Source organism: Haliotis rufescens, unplaced genomic scaffold (genome assembly GCF_023055435.1).
Source record: "Haliotis rufescens isolate VD_foot unplaced genomic scaffold, xgHalRufe1.0.p SCAF_2, whole genome shotgun sequence".
Classification (NCBI taxonomy): Eukaryota; Metazoa; Mollusca; class Gastropoda; order Lepetellida; family Haliotidae; genus Haliotis; species Haliotis rufescens.
In genome coordinates, this window is record NW_025963890.1 from 5670967 (window position 1) to 5680084 (window position 9118).

Consider the following 9118-nt stretch of genomic DNA (forward strand, 5'->3'; position numbering starts at 1 on the left):
CGTCGTCTTCCCAATCATGTGTTCACAAGCATCACAAGGTCCATGCGGAGGCGTTGTGTGGCAGTTGTCAACGCACATGGTGGCCATACACGCTACTGAACTTGTGTGCCATCAGATTCTCGTGCTTGAGACTTATGATAATAATATGTAGGTATGATCGCCGATAATGGAGTAATTATCCAATAACGTTTTGGCCCGTCTTGGCCCGGCCCGGCCCGACTTTTAGGCAATGCCTAGAATCACAGAGTGGACACTGGCTGTCTTCCTTGGGAATGTTCAGCCATCACCCAGTTTCAACTGGTAATCCTTGGTTAGAAGTTCTGACTTTTAGTATTGGGAGAAATATTGATTTTGAGAGCAGTAGATATTTCTCAAATGAAGGTTGATTCTTCAGGTAATACGACCTTTGGATTTCCGCTTGGGCTTTCTAGCTGCCGTGAGTCAATTTGCTTGTTAACGCAACCGAGCGTGACAAGAGACTGGGCTTCCAGTCTGCAAGGGCAGCTAAATAAACTTAGGCATTTTTGAAAACTGATTGGTTACCCGTGATCTATGAAGATTTCGACAAAGGGCTCATGGTAATTAATTTCTTCAGCCTAAACAAACAGACAAATAACGGCGAAAGCTCATCGGATGTCGTTATTTGGAAATACCCCTGATGGTTACAGTTTAATAATAAAAAAGTATCCCTGAGTGAAAGCATTTGCGGATTTCGGATTGCGTGGATGATACAATTACTACTCCCTTGTTGTCATCCACATTTTCTGGTATAACTCTACATTTGTATTTGTCGTAATTCACTTGCTGCTCAGTTAATGAATTTATAACATGTATACTTAGTTGTAGCACCACTCACATTACCCGATAAAGGTTCCAATTTGGTCTTTCTTGTACCTGGGGTAATTATTCAATCTAAATCAACAGGAAATACGTTGATTGATTAATTACTGTTATCTTGCACAGTGGATATGTCAAAAGTAAGTGTTTACATGTGAAGGTAGGTTTACTAAACCTAGGGAATACACTTATATCATGGCGTGAAGTACAGATGTAAAAACAACATACTTTGTTCAAAGGGTAACCGATAATACACTGACTGGTTGTTCATTGTTATCTAACTCAATGGATGTTTTTAAGAACCGTGGACATTATAAAAATAGTTGTCACGTGGGCTTTCTCAGCTGACTTGGCACCCATGTGAAACAATTGAAACAAACTAAGTGATCAGTTAAGAAAAGAACACGGGTTATAATATCCGATACATTTAAATAACGTTTAAAAACGATATATTTAAATATTTTCGAATAAGTATTTTTGTACAGCTGCATACGCAATGGATATTGTTCCTTTATGTTGATATTCCCGGATACATTATAGCTTTGGTAGGTTGTAATAATGATATTTGCATCTTGTTTTCATTCATCCGCTGCAGCTTTGAACAGAATCATTCTTGTTCCTTTCCGTTTGGTTGGGAAGTTTTTCGATGCGCGATAGACGTTGTTTTCACAAGTATTTTCTTTTGTAAGCGTGTATATGTTACAGTCAATGTGTAAAATATGATTCACTCAGGCAATTTACTAAATATCTAAATATTTCAGTCATTTTACAAATTGACTGAATAATCTGTCCATTTATTTAACCGACTGACTAAAAATGATAAAGACGATCAAAAGAGCTTAAACATATCACAATATATTAATTATGCAAAGAAAAGAAGACAAACAATACAGAACTGTACTTGGTGATGATATTAAACATAAACAAATATGTGGAATTCGTTATCATATTAATAAAGATAGACATATTTTTCAGTTAATTTGTAAAATAACTGAATATTTAGGCGTTTAATAAATTTCCTTAGTGAAATCTGTTTACATTTTGAGTGTAAACATATACACACGGTAAAATAAGCAATGTTCAGATGAAATATTAACTTTGTGTTGCAAGTCAAAATAGTGTACACGAAGATCGCACAATTACCAAGCAAGTGACTTATCAAAACTGCATCACCATTACCGATGCTCCCCACAAATATACCTACATTTCCAAAACTGTATTTCATTTTTGTTGATCAATGTGACCATAGGTCCTTCTACTATCAATAAAAATACGCTTACGAATAGCGAGCACAGGTCGCGAACAAGCTTAAGAGAGAGAGAGAGAGAGAGAGAGAGAGAGAGAGAGAGAGAGAGAGAGAGAGAGAGAGAGAGAGAGAGAGAATAGTGTTTATTAAAGTGTCACATGTTATATACACTTCGTGATAAGATATACACAAAACAGTAAAATATAACATCCGGCCAAATATGACCTACGAGACACTATAAAACATATCAATCATACAACTATTCAGTTGAAACAGAATAAAAAGATGTAGCACACGGACACATAACTACGTGAAGCTACTTTTCAGCCACACGGAGGCGCGTACTCATACTAAACATACACCGCACATATACATACATCCATAGACACATATACATAAATACATACCTCGTGATGCAGGCGCGGAGCACGGCCGTGGGCGGTTTCAATGAGGAGCGTACCAGTATGCCAGGATACAAGTCAACTGACTTCGAAAGTCCTAAGTTAAACAGTGCGCTCCCCCTTAACTCCCCCCACCGCGTTGCGCCGCCCCCGCTCCCCGAGTGTATTCATGTTATTCCCACAAAATCACATAAAGAAAGGAGACGTTAGCAAATACATGTGTATTATCATTTTTCGTCAGGATAACAAAATTTTCTCTCCTTGTTACCACCTCCAGGTTCAGCTTAACACGGGTCCTCCTTTGGTCAAAAGTTTGTTCCCCCTCTAATGAGTGTGTCACGCGTTGCACACGAGTGGCGAACGGGGTGCACACCCGTGTGCAACGCGTTGCACACGGGTATCACACGCGTGGCGGACGGGTTCCACACAAGTGACCAACCCGATGCACACTGGTTGCGTAACGCGTTGCCCATGCGTGTAAGGGGAATGAACTTCTAGGCAGTAGTGTACATGTGAGTTAACGCATAATTATTAATAATTCATGACAAAATAGGCAAAGCTACCGACAATACACACAACGCATTTACACTAGTGTATCAACAGAACGCCTGGTATGTGTTTCAGTAGGGATTGCCAGAACCAAAAACATGGACAATAATGTTAGTGTGTGTAGTAGAGTGAAAATACAATACCTGGAAGACTTCATGCTCAGCTGAAAACTGCGTTTTTGTGGAGAAAATCCCGGGTGATCAAATTGTTGTGTTGCGTACAGCTGGTGAGGATCGATTCGAGAACTGGAGAGAATATTTTACTTTTTCAATTGTATTTAGGTATATTCATGTTAACCTTAATGAAAATGTAAAAAAGTAAATAATTCAAAACTATATTAAAAGCACAGGATTATAGGTAATGGTTATTATTACTTCATAAGTCGTCAAAATATTACTTCATACGTCACAAAATTGTTACTTCATGTCATCAATATATTGCTTCATGTTATCAAATTATTACGTCATAAGTTATAAAATCGTTACTTCAAACGTCAATGAATTATGGCTTCATATGTCATCCAAATATTTCTTCATAAGTCACAAATGATTACTTCATATGTCATCAAACTATTACCTCATAAGGCATCAACATATTACTTCACAAGTCATCGAATTATTACTTCACACGTTAATAAATTTTTACTTCATATTTTGTGTACTAGTTTAAGTGATAAGTATAATCCCATGAATGAATGAGAAAATTTATCTCCGTAGTTTTTTTCATTGCTTCAGAATGATCTGGAACAATTTTTATATTCTCAAAACTGCCTTAGTGTTTCTATTCAATCTAAGTCAGGTAATGGTCTGTCAGATCCCTCCGTGGTTTTGTTCGCATTTAATCATCAAAATTTTCAAAATATGTTTGATATCTTTCCAATTTACAGTAAAAGTATGGAGGTTGACAATCAATACTATTAAAACAAACATTTTAGGTTTAGGTTGTTCAAAAACAGACAAGAGTAAACATATAGTATTAAATGGCTCACCAATCGATGTGTTAACGATTATATATATCTTGGAATCCACTTTATTAACACTAACTCTTTTACAACCTTTATAAAAGCAAAGTGTGAATCTTCCACAAAGGCCATGTAATTTGTATTATGTAACAGTAGAACATGTAATCTATCAATAAAATGCCAGCTATATCTCTTCGGTGCTATGGTAAAACCAATTCTCTTGTATGGTTCTGAAATCTGGGGTTTTGAAAACTGTAAAAGAATAGAATCTGTTCATGTTCATATTTTACGTAAATTGCTTCCCATTTTGAAAGGTTCACCTTAATACATGTTGTATGGAGACCTTGGAAGAGTACTTCTAGTTAACTCTATTAAATGCCGAATTGTATGTTTTGGGGCTAAGGTCTCATCTGGCAAAGAACAAAAGTTATCAAGAATCCTATATCAAATGTTATAACATTAATTCTGTACAAACAACAGCTGCCAAAAATAGATAAAATGAAAATATTTTTAATGAAACGGGTTATAGTTTTTTATTGGTTAAGCCAACAAGTTGTTCTTTCGAATGTCCTAAATCTATCATTTCTTTAAGATTATCTGATACAGCAACTCAAACATGGAATGCAGCCATTAGAAATTCTTCACATATCGCATATTTAAAAACAGAACTCGTTCTTGAAAAGTATTTATTATTTATCCCTTTCTCTTTGGCTGTTAAATTTCTCTTTTTCAGAACCTCATGCCATCATTTACCTATTGAATTATTTACATGTAGGTGGCACAAAAGTCCTGTCAATGAGAGAACGTGTAAACTCTGCGACATGAGACATGTTGGTGTTGAATTCCGTTACATTTTTCTTTGTCCTATTTTAAAACCCCAACGGAAAATATTTGTTCCAAATTCATATGTTAAAAACGTGAACTTCGTTATACCATCTAACATTCTGGGTCAAACAGGTCTTAAATATGAGATCGTTAGTTATCTCTGCGCACCTGACACACGACCAACACCCAATGTAAATAACTTGGGTGTGGACAAGAGAGGCTTAGATTTGACAGAAAAGCAATATCACTATTTAGAAATGTACACTTCATGGACCTAGAATCTGTCAAAATGAAAATATTTTTAATGAAACGGGTTATAGTTTTTTATTGGTTAAGCCAACAAGTTGTTCTTTCGAATGTCCTAAATCTATCATTTCTTTAAAATTATCTGATACAGCAACTCAAACATGGAATGCAGCCATTAGAAATTCTTCACATATCGCATATTTAAAAACAGAACTCGTTCTTGAAAAGTATTTATTATTTATCCCTTTCTCTTTGGCTGTTAAATTTCTCTTTTTCAGAACCTCATGCCATCATTTACCTATTGAATTATTTACATGTAGGTGGCACAAAAGTCCTGTCAATGAGAGAACGTGTAAACTCTGCGACATGAGACATGTTGGTGTTGAATTCCGTTTCATTTTTCTTTGTCCTATTTTAAAACCCCAACGGAAAATATTTGTTCCAAATTTATATGTTAAAAACGTGAACTTCGTTATACCATCTAACATTCTGGGTCAAATAGGTCTTAAGTATGAGATAGTTAGTTATCTCTGCGCACCTGGCACACGACCAACACCCAATGTAAATAGTTTGGGTGTGGACAAGAGAGGCTTAGATTTGACAGGAAAGCAATATCACTATTTAGAAATGTACACTTTATGGACCTAGAATCTGTCAAATAATAACAATAAAAATTAGTAAAATAATATATTTACTTCAGAGAGGCCTATTTCAAAGTTGAACAGTTAGTTGAAGGTATTATATAGATAGAAGTATTTAGTCATGGCTTTTGATGTTGGATTATAGGGAATAAATAATATTGTTGTATGCCTGAGAATATAAAACGAAGCTGTTATTTTATGGCTTTTTTATGGCTGATAATATAGAAGAACTTCCAATATATATATAATCATCAATACAATCGACAAAAAACATGTGTACGGAAGCGTATTATTGCCAAAGTCTACGTTTTTTAGACTGTGGCTCAAATACGCTTCCATGCATGTGTGTGTCTTGACTTGTTACATAAAAAATGGTCCAAGGGTAGAGAGGGCATGGGCATCCAAGTCGTCCAAAATTCTGCATATCGCTATACAGAGACTGTTATGGTCTTGGGTTCGAATCCCGGATCCATCCTGATTATGATTGTTTGGTTGTAGCTATACAAATTACAGTCGATCTCAACAAAATAAAGTAGTGAACCCTGCGGTCTGTGTCATTCTGAGATTCCATCCTACAGTATGTTGACACTCCATGATATAACTGAATTACAATTCATAACGGCCTCAACAACATCCCTCTATTACTCGATCGTTATTTTAATGCAACCGTTATCCAAATGCAGCATCCGCCAGTCAGATTATCAGTGCACAGCATGTGTATTCGGCACATACTCAAGGTGTTAAGCAAGAGGCATACTTTTGTGAGGGGATTGTCCGAATAACTCTCCATTCCTTAAAATATTCGAGCAGAGGCCCCGCATCAGTGACTAAAATGATGTCAGAGCAATTTTCTGTGTTGCCTTGTATCATTAGATCCCAAGATTATTTAATTGAACAATTGATTTGCCTTTGCATGTGTTTGTGATAGGTGTCACCGGTGGGGAAGGATAGGCTCACCTTTTCGCGAACACCTGGTATCATCACTATTTGATAGTGATTCATAAACATATGCTCATGATTCAGCCGTTAATTATACAAGCTATCACAAGCTACATATTGCTTATTGTCACTTACACCTGTATCAGTGCTATGAGGTCATGTGACATACGTCTCACTTGGGCCAGAACACGAACATAATTATGCTGTTTAGAAGTTACCTTAAACACGACAGAAGTACAAAAAAAGTATACTCAATAGACTGGACCCATGAATATATCGAACCTCCAAAACAAAATATGAGTAAATACTCAAAGGCTCAAAACAGTATCTGGAGCCATGAAGAACAAAATAAACAAAATACAATCAAAACACTTATAGTAATCTACGGTTATTACAAACTCAAAGGAGCCATTGATTTCGTTATAACCGTAGTTCGTTATATACATATGTATAGCATATCAACGGTTGTGGTCGGTACAAAATAAAAAGTTCGTCATACCCGTCAGTTCGTTATAAGCGTGTTCGTTATAAACGTAGTTTACTGTATCTGTTCTGCTGACTTAAAAAAATGCTGTCATGAATGTTCGTCTTATCAAAGTTAAAAAGTAGGTGAATTTTATCATTTATTTAATAAACTATTTTCACCACATTTACAAATGAGCCAAATGTTTAAATAACGCTAAAATAGTGTTTGATTTGGTTGAATTGGTTACAAATTGGTTGAATTGTGCGTCACGAACTTGTGTATACATAGTTTGTATTTATGCAATGCAGTTACATGAGTTTTGATCAAAGGAAAACGTGCTGGTCCATGGGCCCCATGATTAAACATCATTTTTCGTTTTTTCCTACTCAATACTCAAAATGAAGTTCCTAGATTAAAATGGTACTGTTGAAAAAAGTTTTCTTTGTGATAAACGTTTTGGATAAGATATGAAATTATTTCTGAACTATTCATATTTATGTATTAATTACGGTGTACACCTGTACCATAAACATTTATGGTTTATCAATAATAAAATTATTTGTGAAATATTTAAGTCTGAGTGCTATTTACAGTGTATACCTGAACGATAACTATATAGTTTAGGAGCAGTATGTAAAATGACCTTGCAAAGTAGGTTGAGTACATATAGCCACATTACCTCGTACGTTCTAGACATGTGTATCCCCGTACTTCGAGCTATTCGCACGTTCCAGACAAGACCTATCTGTACTACCTCGTGCAAGTCATACGTTCTAAACAAGACCCTAATAAATTTACTACCGACCCTGTCAACATTAACACTACCGACACAACCAGCACTACCGACCCTGTCAACATTAACACTACCAACACTACCAGCACTACCGACCCTGTCAACATAAACACTACCAACTCTACCGACCCTGTCAACATTAACACTACCAGCACTACCGACCCAGTCTACATTAACACTACCAACACTACCAGCACTACCGACCCTGTCAACATTAACACTACCAAAACTACCAACCCTGTCAACATTAACACTACCAGCACTACCGACCCTGTCAACATTAATACTACCAACACTACCGACCCTGTCAACATTAACACTACCAGCACTACCAACCCTATCACCACCAATACTATTATCCTCGTGTCTGCTAAGAGACACTTGTAAAATGATCATGAGGTAGTGTCAAATGAAAATTGTTGGTTCAGAACGGATAGACGCCTTGTGTAATATTAATGGTTTAAGACTTATCTTACTTCTTAAGACATATAAATTTTAATCGCAGTTGATGCAAAGTTAGTTAAAAGGTTGAAATGGGTACAGTACACTAACATCCTAATTAATGTTTACGTTCTTTGTGAACACCATTTATCTCAATTCAATCTGTCAAAAAAAGTTCCAACAATTCAACATGATACAAATATGTGTCGGTTAAATACATACGTAAGATGAGGATTCCCATAATGTACCACGACTATTAAATTAAAAAAAGTATTAACAAGACATATTTCGTGTAAATACGTATATTTACTTAATCTATTTCTTTGAGTATGTGCGGACTGATGCCGATTTATAGTGCTAGCCCACTGAGATACCATGCCGCAGTTTAACATGAATACCCCACTCAGACACAGTATACTGACTCCGACCACTCCTTGTTTTAGCCCCTTAATGCGGAGCCAGACAGGGTAACAACAAGTACCATCTCTTAACGTCTTTTGGTATGACGCGGCTGGGGATCGAACCCCGGACCTTCCGCTCTCCGGGCGGACGCTCTACCATTAGACCACGGAGGCGGTCTCTTGCCAACTGAGATACCATTGCCGTCCTCGCGAATCACATTAAGAAACACTCAGTGAACGCAGTGTAATAAAAAACAAAAGAACAACAACCAAGCAGCCACTTCATGCTCACATTTCCATTTCATAACATAGTCTCAACCACGTATATATCTAAGTATATGTTGGTTAAAAAACTAAATTCTACTCCGTTAT